Raw genomic sequence first — 15,175 nt, forward strand, 5'->3', positions numbered from 1 at the left:
AATCCTGCATTCAGCAATACGATCACCTTAGTTCCTTATCCCATTTTGGCATATCCCCTTCTACAAGCAAAGCGAAAATTGCAGGCTGATTTTCATACTAAAGAGAGCAAACAGATACGAAATAGAGAATGACAACGGTAAGAAAATTCATCACCATTCTTGTCCCCATGGGAAACAATCCCATGTCATTCTTTAGTGCCTATTAGAGAATGACACAGTGAAGGGTTCCCTTGGTTGGCCCACAATATCAGGAAACAATATAGCCAACTTATGGCAGGAACGGGAACAAGGTCTTCCACCGCCCTGCTAGAGTGGTAAAAGGCCTTGTTCCTGTAGCAAAAAATTGCACCAGCAGCGCGGCAACATCCCCTTTCCCCATGGCTCAGCATCTACCCAGTTCCCCTCATGTCTACCGTACCTGAACGAGTCAGCTGCACTGAGGCCTTCCTTTAGCCGACAAGCCTCTCCTTGATGTAACTTAAGTTGCATCAAGGAGGACGCGTCAACTGAAGGAAAGCCTAGAGCAGGCCTTTGAAGATTTTTCAGCGTGGTGGCAGTTTTATTTGAAGGAGACAGCCACACCGATAATGAAAAATGTTCAGAGGCCTGCTCCAAGACCTTCCTTCTGCTGACGAGTCCCTCCCTGATATATCTTCCGGTTTCACAAAACTGGAAGTTACATCAAGGAGGGGCTCATTGGCTAAAGGAAGGCTTTAGAGCAGGCTTCTCAAAATTTTTCTGCATGGCTTGGCTGGCTTGTTCGGTTAGTAGGCGTGAGGGGAACTGGGGAGGAGATGCTGATCCATGATTGGGGATGTCACCTGCCACTATTGATATACTCACGGGAAGGGTGTGTGCTGACTGTCTTCAGAGCTGGAGGGCTGGGGGGAAGAGAGGTGTTGGACCAATGGGGGGGGGCTGGAGGGAAGGGAGAGGTTCTGGATTCATGGTTCAGAGCTGGAGCTAGAGGGAAGGGAGAGAGATGTTGGACCCATGGGAGGAGGGGCTAGAGGGTGCAGGATCCTTGGGGAGTGTTGAGAGAATGGATGGGAGCATAAGAACAAGGACACAAAGGGGAATGGTTTATGGAGATTGTATATGAATACAGTCAGTGGGGCAATGCCAGACATAGAGGGAGAACAGGAACGCAGAAGAGAGATGTTGGACTTGGGAGGGGACACAAAAAGGCTAGACACCGGACACAGAGGGGATAGGGACACAGAATACTGTTGATGATGAAGGCAGGAAGATGGGCATATGGGGAAATACTAGAAAGGGAAGTATAGGAGACAGAGAAGGAAGATGCTTGCTGAACATGGGGGGAGGGGGAAACCATACACAGAGATGGATGATGAATGGTGAGCATGGAGAAAGAAGACATGTCAAATGGTCAGGAGACCCTGGCAAGTGAGTTAAGAGTAGACAGATGAAAACAGAAACCAGAGCCTGAGACCAATGTGATGTGAAAAATAAAATATCAGACAACAAAAGGTAGAAAAAAAATTATTTTTTATTTTGTGATTAGAATATATCACAGTGAAATATGTATCCTGCTAGATATAATTGGGGCCTGCAAAGCCCAGGCTATGCTTCCAGCTGACTTAGGGCTCTCTCTGACCAGGGGGTAGTTGCCCTAGTTGCACTCCCCTAAGACTATTCCTGCCATGTGTGACTGAAGTATTCTGTTAGCTTGATTTTTCTATGTAGCATTCTGTAGTAATTTGACTTCAGTTTTCTCAATAGCGGAGGGGATATTTGTGAGGGGAAGGAGAGGGGGTGATTTATGTCAATTGTAGAGGATATTGTTTCTTTTTATACTTTAATAAAATAAGTTCAGTATAAAACTATTTGAGGCTTGTGCGGATGGGATCAGATGATTTGCAGGGATGTGACGGGGCCATGCTTGCGGGGACGGGGTGGGGACAGGGACAAATTTTTTCCCCGTATCATTCTCTAGTGTCTATCTCAGCCTTAGTCCTTCTACACCAGCATTCTTCAATACAAGGCTTGAGGATCAGTGGCTGAGCCCATTCATACTCTAATTCTTCCCTCTCTCCTTAAAGAATGACATGGAGATGGTTTCCCACGGTTATCCGCAGGAACGAGAACAGTGATGAATTTTGTCACTGTGTCATTCTCTAATTCAAAATCCTTACTAATGCAAGCCCCAGCATTAGAAAATGATGTGCTCGGCCTTCAGTTCTTTTGCTTCTGAGTTTAATGGCTAATACTTCCATTAACATTGGATTTAAATGTGCAGTCCATTGGTCTCTATGTAAATCTTTGCACAGAGTTTTCTTATGTGCGGGACTCCTTCCAGCAGAAAATGGCCTTACTAATATTGAAATCTGTGCATAGAACCCATACTAACTTCCATGCTATGTCTCCCATACTTTATTACATTAGTCCCTCAATGTATTCAGAGCCAGCCACATAGTTAAGGTGATAGAGGAATTGTTTTTGGATCCCTGTGTCTTTTTGGACCAGCTGAGCCAGGGCATGCAATGAAGGAAGGAAGGAAGAGCACTGCTGAGCACTGACACCCCTTGCCTAGGAAATGTGCCCCTCCATTCCTTGGGTTAGTAAGGGGAACTGCAGAGAGCACAGAAGGGTAAATTGAGAAAGAATAGTTGGTTGGTTTTCTTCACACCAGATGCTAGATCAGAAGATGGTGTGCTGAGGATCTACAAGATAACCTTGGTGGATGTAAGAGTATGGGGCAAGATTTCAAGAACTGTCAGAAACTTTTCTAACTACAAACATTTCTCCTTCCTGCAAAAATATTAATTGTAAAGGAAGATTGGATGACGGTCCACAAACTGAAACTAAACTCTGAAAAAAACAAACTATTCTTCGCAAATCCCTCAATCTCAGACAAAAACAGCATCACCATTAGGGGCAGTCTCTGAACACTACAACCAACCATTGAGATCCTGGGAGTAACACGACCAAAAGCTCAGCATGAAAGCCCAAGTTGACGCTGTTATACACAAAGGCTTTGCCAGTCTCTAGAAACTGCGATCTATCCACTCCTATTTTGATGTCCTCCCCTTCCGAATCCTTACCAAATCACTGATTCTCAGCATCCTAGATTACTGCAACATTGTATATCTCTGATGCCCACTGAATCATTATAACAGACTGAACAATTCAGCACTCAGCTCTTTGTCTTATCTTTGAACTAAAGAAATCAGGCCACTTCACGCCCTATTACAAACAACTCCACTGGCTTCCCATCAAAGCCCGTCCACTGTTCAAATATGGCTGCTTCATGTACGGCCTGCTACCAAACTTTATAATGGAAGCATTTGAATTTGCTTCACCCACCCACTCTGTGCAACAACCCTACATTCTCCTTACCTCTCTTGAAAGGAACATTGCAAAAATCCTATGTTAGTAAACTTTTATCCTTTCAGGCAGCCCATCTGAGCCGAGAACTGTTGCCCATTCTACTATACATCCCCCACCCCCTCATATATGCACCTCAGACGTAACCCATGTTTCTGATTGAGCACTGATCTGTGTTTCCTCTCTTCACGCTGACCCTTCTCAGCCCTCAGAACATTATAATTGTTCTTCACCTGTACTGTACTATGCACTGGTTATGTTCAGCCTTTAGATAACTGAAAACCATATCAAACTTCCAGGTGTATAGCAGTATACAAATAAAATTTTATGTTATGTACCCGAATGGAAGTCGCCTTGAGCTACTACTGAAAAAGGCATGACATAAATTGAAAATTCCCTGTTTCTCATATTTGTAGACAAATTGGCAGGAAAGTTGAATTGTGGGTTCTTGCTTCAGAGTTCCTCTCCTATAGGTTCTTGTTCATCTTGCACAGAAACTTTTTAAGAGTGGGGTGAACAGAAGAAAATCTGGGGCATGTCTCCTCTTTCTATAGAGGAACCTCAGCAAACTCACTGGATCCCCTTATGTCAACTGCCCCTAGCCTCCTAACAAATGGTGATCCGACACAAGCCTCATCCTCCCGCTCTCTACCCCTCCCCTGCTCAGTAGGCAGAGAAGTCTATGTTTAATTTCATAGCAGAGCAGGTGATTCATGGCACTTTGGTGGTGCTGTTGACTGCCATAATGACTTTCTATCAGGATGAAAAGTGAAGTGACATTCCTCATTATTCCTGCTGCTTGTTATCTCAGGTCTGGAGGGTGGCAGGGGTGTCCTCTTCCCCTGCTGCCTTTCAGCCATCTGGACATTGAGTGATGGGCCCTATTAATCAGCGACCCTACGGCCTCCACGGACACAAGCGATCCAAAGGAAAGAGAGATAAGGCAGGAGCGACCCTTTACTGCGGTTCCTATCAATTAATGCCAAACTCCCCCCCCCCACCCCCGCTACTGTTCATAAGAAGTGGCACAGAAAAACTTTTATTTAAATCCTTGTAATTGTTAGCAAAGTGCAGGGCTATCAAAGAGAAAACTCATGTTTTCAGCAGTATTTTTGCATTCAATAAATGCTTACAGCTAAGACCCAAGGGTAGATCTAGCGCTACTCAATATACCTGGGCCAGCAGGCAGAGAACACCCTCTGCATATATCAAGAAGAGACAGCTTTTTATTTGCACTCACCTTTTGACTATCCATGGATGAGGTCAGAAGGATGTAATCCCCCCATCTCTTTGCTCTCCTCCCTCTGCTTGTAACTGCTTCACAATTCCTGTTCTAACCCACTCATATACTCCTTTAGACTCTTCCATTCCCAGTTTAAGCATCTGAATATTTAAGCTTCTCTCTGTATCTGCAGTAGATTTCAGATTTCCCCCTCAGCCATTCATTAGTGTCACAATGGGCCCTCTCACAAAGGCTGCTGCTGGCCATGCTTGGATGCAGGCGCTTCAGAAGGTAAACCTGGAGAAAGACATATGCAAATTGCTGCTTAATCTACAGAGAAACACCCAGGCTTTCAGGAGAGACTCATTTCTCCTCCTAACTGTGATTAACTGATCAATTAAACAAATCTTTAACCCTTCCCTGGAAGGGCAGGCTGCATGTAGGCTGCCTCCGATTTGCTGCTAGAATGAAGGGAAGGCATTTTTCTTTTGAGAGTAGGCAAGAGCCCTGAAAGGAGAGAACATCTAATTATAACAAGTTGCATTACTTCCCAAAGCATTCTGTGTCTCGCAAACTTTTTTGAGCTGAGGCCCACTAAACCTAGTGTTCCCGGCTTGAGACACCCGGAAGTGCGCTGTTGTCGGCGTGATGTCAGCGCACCAACACCAGCGCATGCACAAAGGCCCTTCAAATGGGCCTTGCGCCAAGAGAAGGACCTGTGCTGGAGAGAAGGGCCGGCAGAGAGGTGCCAGTGTTGGGAGATTGCTTACAGGACGTGTCTTTCTTCACAAGAGGCACATCCAGAAGATGGTCAGCCGGTGCCGGCACTGGCACTTCTCCTCTTCCCCAGTGTACTGCGGCACACCTGAAATTTCAGGAGGCACACTGGTGTGCACTGGTGTGCCGCGGCACAGTTTGTGATACACTGATCTACAGCAAGGAAATAAAATATATTCAAATGACATTTGTCTCATTTCTGGAGATGGATCAGAGCTAGCAAATAGCTTATTTTAATTTGATGTAAGCATATTTGCCAAACTGTTGCTCCTATTCAATAAAGGATATTTTTGTAAAAAAACAAAAAAAAAAAAGGAAATAGGGCAGAGCTGGCCCAATATGGCCAGAAAGAAAACAAAGCTTAACTGGTATGTCTGCAGAGAGGATAGAGTCTTCTTACTGTACCTGAAGATGGGACAAAGCTGGCTAGTGTGGCTGGAGACATGGCAGAACCTGTGCAACTGGAGATGGGACAGGCTATATGCCAGAGGTGGTGCAGATATATGTTAGGGGATATGTCTAGGCTGTTGGAGCTGCAGACAGGACAGAGCTACCCCAGTATGGTCAGAAATGGGAGAAAGCACCAGCCCGATGCAGCCAGAGATGGGGGAAAGAGTTCGCCTGGTACAACCAGAGGTGTGGAGACGGGGCAGAGAGCCAGCCCAGTGCAGCCATAGGCCACTTGAAAATGAAGAGTGAACTCAGTACAGATGCTTCTGTAAATAAGAAGACATAATGATAGAAGTCATGTTGTACTGCAAGTTTATGTTTAAGTTATGAGCTGCTTAAGTAAAGGTAAACTATTCTGCTTCATTTTTACATCTCATCAGCTTTTGATGTAGATCAGTATTTCTCAACTTCTTCAAGCCAAGTACCCCTTAAGTCTAACAAATAACAGAGTACCCCCACCCAAGCTTCTCCTCAGACCCACCCAAGACTCACCTCAGGTTTTGGCATCAACAGATGCCTTCATCAGGAAACACTGGGTAGAATGAGCCTCAACAGGACACACCTGAAACAAAAACCTTATTTCTAAATTCCAAGTTTAAATAAAGGAAATTCAACTCCAGCTGTTTGTTATGTGAAAGAGGGCACCTCGTGGCAGCCCAGAACCTCAGAGTGTCCCCTGATGAAGGCATCTTGATGCCGAAACCTAGATCCTTGTTAGGACTATTTTTCAATAAAGGTTATTCATTGGTCGATTAGGACATCTCTCTTGTCTTTTGTCCTGTTCGCTTTATTGCTCTGAAGACAAGTTCCCTGTGTAGTAATAAAATTAGCTGGAATACATTAAAAAGATGTTAATTGTTTTGGAGCATTACACATATAAAGCCTTATGTACTAGATATGATACCTTAAACTTAATCCTGTACCTAATCGGAAGCCAGTGCAATTTATGCATCAAAAAGAGTTAGTCTAGCAGCTGTATTTTGGAAACAACTGTAATCTAGTATGAACTTTTACAGATGCTCCACAGTAAATAGAATTGCTGTAATCCAAATATGGCAATAATATTGATTGACAAAGTATTCGAAAACTGGATTTTTTGAGAGCATTCTCATATGATGATTACACATAAGATTCTAGATGCATTATCTATTCTCAAAACTTCACCACATATTAACTTCATGCATACAGACACTCTCATAATTTCCAAAACCAATAAGTTTTGTTGTAGCTGTATTCAATTTTAAAAAGATTTTCCTAGCCCAATTGCTAACTTTGCCTATAACTTGACTGATACATTCAGGAACATTTATAGTTGCTTCCATAAGTGGTCAAAGTCATCCGCATAAGTATGTACCGTGTAGCCTAAATTTGAAAAGATTTTTCCTAATTCACTCATATATATTTTAAATAAGGAAGGTGAGATCAAACCCGAGAGAAGGATCCAAGATGGTGTCAGGCTGGACGCGCTGAGGAGCCGCTCTGAGATTGTCCCTCCAATATAACTTTTTCAAAAGATTCTGGATAACTTTACTTACCCAATGCCTAAACGGAGGGGCCGTAGTGCCGTTGGTGCCTCGCAGCCCACTGTCACCCCCGCAGCCGGCGATATTGGTGAGCTTCTCAGACGGATGCAGGGAACATTTTTAGCGTCGGAGAGGGGCCCACAGAGGAACAGCGGTGTGAGCGAGGCCATGGCAGTTCCTCCAGGATTGGAAACATCTTTGAGCCCCGACGCTAGGGCGCTGCCCCCGCAGCCTCAGATAAGCAGCTCTCCAAGGGGTATGGGAACCCCGGATGTCGGGGCTTCGCCTTCCCCTGAGGCAAGTAATCCAGTGCAGAACCTGCTAATAGGAGCTCATATTGAAATGAGTTCCTTGGAAGAAGCTGAGAGCAAATCGACCAAGGAGAAGCGAGCAAGTCTTCAGAGACAGCGACAAGGAACCCAACTGGATGGTGAGCACTATGACACTTCTACTTTTTTAACTTCCTTGGATAAACCTTCGGAAGTAACTCTTGACTCATTGTGGAATCTTATGGCCGGACTAGTGAAGACCATAAGTCCCAAACTCCAGTTAATAGAGGGGAAACTGTCTCAACATTCTATTGAACTTAAAATACTGGAAAATGAATTGACTGCCTCTAATTCTTCTGTTCAAAAGCTTGAACAGGAAACAAAATCATCTAAACAGCTACAAGATGTTCTAATGAAGGACAATATAAATCTTAGAAGAAAGATGGAGAATTTAGAAAATAACTCCAGATGCAACAATTTAAGATTAATTAATTTTCCTGAGTTACCATTGGTATCACCTAGAGAAATGTTTAAGAGATATTTTCTTGAAGTTTTGGGGGCCTCAGAAGATTCAATACCTCCTTTATCACGAGTTTATTATTTACCTAACAAGAACAAATCGTTAAATAGGTCCTTGGATCAAGGACAATTGGATGTATCGGAGTTATTGGAGAAATCTGATAAAGAGGCTGTAGAACAAAGTACTTTGATTGTAACAGTAGCCCTCTCTATTGATAAAGTTTGGTTGTTAAAATTATTCTTTAAAAATAGACAGAAAGAATTTATGGGCTTTAAAGTGCAGATATTTCCTGATTTATCACGAGAGACTCAAAAGCGTCGCCGTGAATTTCTAATGTTGAAGCCAGGTGTTACATCCTTAGGTGCTACCTTTTATTTATGACACCCCTGTAAGTGTATAGTGCATCACCGAACAGTTAAATTTTATGTTTTCTTTGAACCTAGTCATTTGACTTCCTTCTTAGTGCTCTCTCGTTTGGAGGCAGAAAAATCATAAGCCCTAAGATTATTGATTAATCCCAGCAATCAGCCCTCCAGCTAACTTTAAGAGTAAGAGTGTTCATTTTGTTCAATTCTTTTCTTTGTTCTCACTAAGGAATCTTGGATCCCATAATTTGAGGACTTGAGCATATTAGTTATAATTATTCTAATGTTGTTGAAATATTTCTTGCTTTATGTTGAATTACTAATCTTGCTTTCTGTACAAGTTATTCTTGATTGTATGATTTGAAAATCAATAAATATATTTAACAATAAATAAGGAAGGTGATAAGAGTGAACCTTGAGGTACACCACATCTAGCTTTCCATATTCCAGATTATTCAGTGGCTCTCGTTACTTGATATGTTTTTCCTTCCAAAAATAATTCCAACCATTGAAAAACATTGCCATAAATGCCCAATTCATTCAATTTATTTAGCATTAACTGATGATCCACTGTGTCAAATGCAGTGGAAACATCAAACTGCAGTACCACTGTCCTCCACACTATGCTTAAGTGCTCCCACACAGCTGAAACCATCTCTAACAACAGTGTATCCGTACAATGAAAGGCTCTAAATCCATGTTGAGTGTAATGTAATAATTAGCCAATGATTCAAGCAATATAGCAAACCACAGCATACTTGTTATTGGTCTAAAATTTTCAGGTTTAGAAAGATCTGCTCCTATTGTCTTAGAAATATAAATTAAAATATGTGAAATATTTTTAGGGTAGCAACCCTCTTGTAATATAATATTAACAAATTGTGTTAACCAGTTCACAAGATTTAGTGGTATTGTCCTCAACAAATATGATGGATAAGAGTCAAGTGCTCAATACTTTTATCTAACCTTTTCAATAATTGAGTAATATGCTTATCTTTATAAATGATCTGGACATAGGTACGACGAGTGAGGTGATTAAATTTGCGAACAATACAAAGTTATTCAGAGTAGTGAAGACACAGGGGGATTGCGAAGATCTGCAATGTGACATAATCAGGCTCGAGGAATGGGCATCAACATAGCAGATGAGGTTCAACATGGATAAATGTAAAGTGATGCCTGTTGGTAACATAAACCTCATGCACGAATAGAGGATGTCTGGGGCAGTACTTGGAGAGACCTCCCAGGAAAGAGACTTGGGAGTTCTGATTGACAAGTCGATGAAGCCGTCTGCACAATGTGCGGCCGCGGCGAAAAGGACGAACAGAATGCTAGGAATGATAAAGAAGGGGATCACAAACAGATCAGAGAAGGTTATCATGCCACTGTACTGGGCCATAGTGCGCCCTCACGCGGAATACTGCATCCAGCACTGGTCGCCGTACATGAAGAAGGATACGGTATACTCGAAAGGGTCCAGAGAAGAGCGACTAAGATGGTTAAGGTGCTGGAGGAGTTGCCATACAGCGAAAGATTAGAGAAACTGGGCCTCCTCTCCTTCGAACAGAGGAGATTGAGAGGGGACATGATCGAAACATTCAAGGTACTGAAGGAAATAGACTTAGTAGATAAGGACAAGTTGTTCACCCTCTCCAAAGTAGAGAGAACGAGAGGGCACTCTCTAAAATTGAAAGGGGATAGATTCCATACAAACGTAAGGAAGTTCTTCTTCACTCAGAGAGTGGTAGAAAACTGGAACAATCTTCTGGAGTCTGTTGTAGGGGAAAACACCCTCTAGGGATTCAAGACAAAGACAAGTTCCTGCTGAACCAGAACATACGCAGGTAGGGCTAGTCTCAGTTAGGGCGCTGGTCTTTGACCAAGGGTCGCTGCGTGAGCGGACTGCTGGGCACGATGGACCACTGGTCTGACCCAATAGCGGCAATTCTTATGTTCTTATGTCTTGGAAGGAGTTTGCTAAAATTTCAGCTCTAGAACTCTGCCCTCCTCAAACTGCTATAATGTAACATATACATTCTGTAATTCCTTATATTGTACGTCGTCTGTAACCCGATTAGGCATAGCATGACTCAGAAATACTAGATTAGATTAGATCAATAGTAGATGTTTGTAGAACTACTCCAGTACTTGTCAATGTAGAAAAAAAATCTGAAATAATATAGCTTTAGAGTTCTTGCTCAATATATACTTGTTCCACAGTTGGACTACTGCAATTCGCTATGTAGAACTACATGTATATCTTCTAAACCGGTGGTCTCAAACTCAAACCCTTAGTGGGGCCACATTTTGAATCTGTAGGTACTTGGAGGGACGCAGAAAAAATAGTTAATGTCTTATTAAAGAAATGTCAACTTTGCATGAGGTAAAACTCTTAACAGTTAAAGGAAAGATTTATAAACTATAAAGAGTTTTACCTTAAGCAAAATTGTCATTAACTATTTTTTCTGCGGCCCTCCAAGTACCCTATTTTTTCTGCAGCCCTCACATTTAAAGTTTAATATCTTTCCTTTCTCAAAACTGACACATTTCAATCACTATATTGAAAATAAAATCATTTTCCCTACCTTTGTTGGCTGGTGACTTTATTTTCTTTTTTGCTTTTAACTATGTTTCCAGGGCCTTCTTGTCCTTTGACTGTTTTTCTTTCCGTCTTCACTTTCTGCCTTGCATCCATCTTTGGCATTAACTTAATACTCAATTTTTCTGTTTTCTTTTCAAAATCTATGTTTCCATGTCTTATCTTCCCTTTTATCTCTCTCTTCTTCCGTTCCTATTTCCATGGTCTTACATCTCTTTCTTTCTTTACTCTCCCTCCCTCCTTCCTTCCTTTTCCCTGGTCTGGCATCTGTCTCCTTCCCTCCTCCAACTTTTTATTTCTTTCACCCTGCCCCCTTCTTTCTTTCTCTTTCTCTCCATGCTCCCTTTCTTTCTATATGTCTGTCTTTCTCTCTCTCTCCATGCCCCCTTTCTTTCTTTTTTTCTTTCTCCATGTCCTTTCTTTCTTTCTCCATGCCCCTTTCTGTCTGTGTCCCGTCTCCCTTCTTTCTTTCTGTCTCCCTGTCCCCCCTTTTTTCTTTATTTCTCTCTGCCCTCCCCCAAGCCACTATCGGAGAACAGGCCGGCGCCGAGTTCTTAGTTCTCCCTGCTTATCTTCCCCAGCACGGGGCTGACCAATTCTCGCCACACGACGTCAATTCTAACATTATATATCTGGATTTTCAAAACGCGTTCGACAAGGTTCCACATGAACGACTACTTCGGAAAATTGCAAGCCATGGAATCGAGGGTGAAATACTTACATGGATTAAAAACTGGCTGGATATAGGAAACAGAGAGTGGGGGTAAATGGACAGGAAGACTGTCACCAGTGGGGTGCCGCAGGGCTCGGTGCTTGGACCCGTGCTCTTTAACATCTTTATAAATGATCTGGACATTGTTACAACGAGTGAGGTAATTAAGTTTGTGAACGATACAAAGTTATTCAGAGTAGTGAAGACACAGGGGGGTTGCAAAGATCTGCAATGTGACATAATCAGGCTCGAGAAATGGGCATCGACATGGCAGATGAGGACCAATGTGGATAAGTGTAAAGTGATGCTTGTCAGTGACAAAAATCTCATGCACAAATACAGGATGTCCGAGGTGGTACTTGGAGAGACCTCCCAGGAAAGAGACTTGGGAGTTCTAATCGACAAGTCGATGAAGCCGTCCACGCAATGCATGGCAGCGCAAAAAGGGCAAACAGAATGATAGGAATGATTAAGAAGAGGATCACAAACAGATTGGAGAAGGTTATCATGCAGCTGTACCGGGCCATGGTGCGCCCTCACCTGGGGTACTGCATCCAGCACTGGTCGCCGTACATAAAGAAGGACACAGTACTACTCAAAAGAGTCCAGAGAAAAGAGACTAAAATGGTTAAGGGGCTGGAGGATTATAGAAACTGGGCCTCTTCTCCCTCGAAAAGAGGAGATTGAGAGGGGACATGATCGAAACATTCAAGATACTGAAGGGAATAGACTTAATAGAAAAAGATAGGTTGTTCACCCTCTCCAAGGAAGGGAGAATAAGAGGGCACTCTCTAAAGTTGAAAGGGGATAGATTCCGTATGAACGTAAGGAAGTTCTTCTTCACCCAGAGAGTGGTAGAAAACTGGAACCCTCTTCTGGAGTCTGTCATAGGGGAAAATACCCTCCAGGGATTCAAGACAAAGTTGAACAAGTTCCTGCTCAACTGGAAAGTACGCAGGTGAGGCTGGGCTCATTTACAGCATTGGTCTTTGACTTAGGGGCTGCCGCATGAGCGGACTGCTGGGCACGATGGACCACTGGTCTGACCCAGCAGCGACAATTCATATGTTCTTATGTAAACACATCTAGGAAATGGACATTTTTGAGAAAAAAAAGGCATTTTTCTCATTTGAAAATTACCATTTTCTCTATTGGATTTTTGGATGTCCAAAATGGATGTCCAAAATTGAATTTTGATATCCTATTGAAAATGCCCTTCTATATTGAGCAGCTTGGTCCCATCACAAGCATTAGCATAAATTCCACTGAAAAGAATAAAGAGAATTCACTAACAGCTGCTCCTGCACCTTCCACACACACACACACACAGGGGACCTTTTATTTTTTCCAGTTTACTGTTTTTTTAAAGAATTTCACACATGGTGGTGTAGAGCATGCTAAACAGAAACATTAAAATACGATGACCATGACCATGGTATATACTAAATAGATTCAGTGTATGCTATCTTCTGATCTAAAACGGAAACAACAAAGGGGCCTGGTGTCCTTAATCAAACATAAGGAGACCATACTGGTGCAGGATATGAATTGAGTTCTATAGAGATAGTAACTGTCTCACCTAGGTATCATGTTTCTACCAGGCATGATCACTGAGTGAACTGGCAGTGGGGTCCCTTTGAAAAGCCTGACAGAAGAACCAGGCTTTTGTGCACTTCCTTGCATGAAGATAATCCTGGGCTGATTATAGCTCTATGGGAAGAGAATTCCAGAATGTGGAGGCTCTTCTTGCAAAAGCCTACAGCCATATTATCGACTACGGTACTTGCTTTCTTTCAATGATAGCATGTCTAAATGGACGTTAGAGGTCTTAAGGTAATTTAAAAGACAGCCTGTCTCTTTGGTATGCAGAACCATTCACTGTTATGTTAAACAGGTTTTCTATTACGCCTTTACCTATTCAGTTCAAGATCGGATTACATCACAAGAGGTTGGGTCAGTTACCCAGGAAGTTACAGTGGACAGTTTGACATGGACATTCAATAAGGGTGCTAGTACAGGTTGATCAGTATAACTATTAATATAGCTAGGACATAGTTAAAAATATATAGTTAAAAGTACAGGTAGGTCATCATTGGCTCTTCATTTTGTCCCAGGAGTTGCATGAAATAGTTTAGAAATGGGTTTTTACAATTACCATTTCAGTTGCTCCAGGGTTGGTACATAAATGCTTTAAAAAGTTTTCTGAACTTGAGATAGCAGTCGCATGATTGCAGTGTAAGAACATAAGAATTGCCGCTGCTGGGTCAGACCAGTGGTCCATCGCGCCCAGCAGTCCACTCCTGCGGCAGCCCTTAGGTCAAAGACCAGTGCCCTAATTGGGTCTAGCCCTACCTGCATACATTCTGGTTCAGCAGGAACTTGTCTTACTTTGTCTTGAATACCTAAAGGGTGTTTTCCCCTATAACAGCGTTCCAGATTTTTACCACTCTCTTGGTGAAGAAGAACTTCCTTACGTTTGTACGGAATCTATTCCCTTTTAACTTTAGAGAGTGCCCTCTCATTCTCTCTACCTTGGAGAGGGTAAACAACCTGTCTTTATCCACTAAGTCTATTCCCTTCATTATCTTGAATGTTTTGATCATGTCCCCTCTCAGTCTCCTCTTTTCAAGGGAGAAGAGGCCCATTTTCTCTAATCTCTCACTGTACGGCAACTCCTCCAGACCTTTAACCATTTTAGTCGTTCTTCTTTGGACCCTTTTGAGTAGTACAATGTCCTTCTTCATGTACAGCGACCAGTGCTGGATGCAGTATTCCAGGTTGGGGCATACCATGGCCCCATTACAGCAGCATGATAACCTTCTCCGATCTGTTTGTGATCCCCTTCTTAATCATTCCTAGCATTCTGTTCGTCCTTTTTGATAGTTGGTTCCAGCATTTTGCTAATTCATATTGGAAGGATAAGATAATTTGTCTGGTAGATTTTATATTGTTGCATGCTGGGAATTTTAAGTGGAAAAGATTTCTGGTGTAAAATGTGTTGGAGCCACCCTAGAGTAGGATGGTCAACTCTGTTAGGTAGTCGGATGCATTCCCTTTCAGGATTGTAAAGGCAGTGATGTCTAATTTAAACTTGATTCTTGCGGTTATGGGCAGCCAATATAGTTTCATATAGTAGAGCTGTAGGTGTTTCGATTTCCATAGTGTGTATATGAGTTTACTGCTGCATTTTGAACTAGTTATAGATGCAATAGCAATGTTTTAAAGTAGGGAACCAGTGTTACATTACAGTAGCCTAGTCGAGATTGGATTAGGGATTGCACTACAATTTGGAAAGTCTCTTTTTCGAAATATTTTCTGATGGGTCTTAGCTTTCTCATCACAAAGGAAAGATTGTTTTGTAATTGATTGTACATGGCTTTTGGATAGGTG

The sequence above is a fragment of the Geotrypetes seraphini genome, chromosome 13 (assembly GCF_902459505.1).
Source record: "Geotrypetes seraphini chromosome 13, aGeoSer1.1, whole genome shotgun sequence".
Taxonomy (NCBI): Eukaryota; Metazoa; Chordata; class Amphibia; order Gymnophiona; family Dermophiidae; genus Geotrypetes; species Geotrypetes seraphini.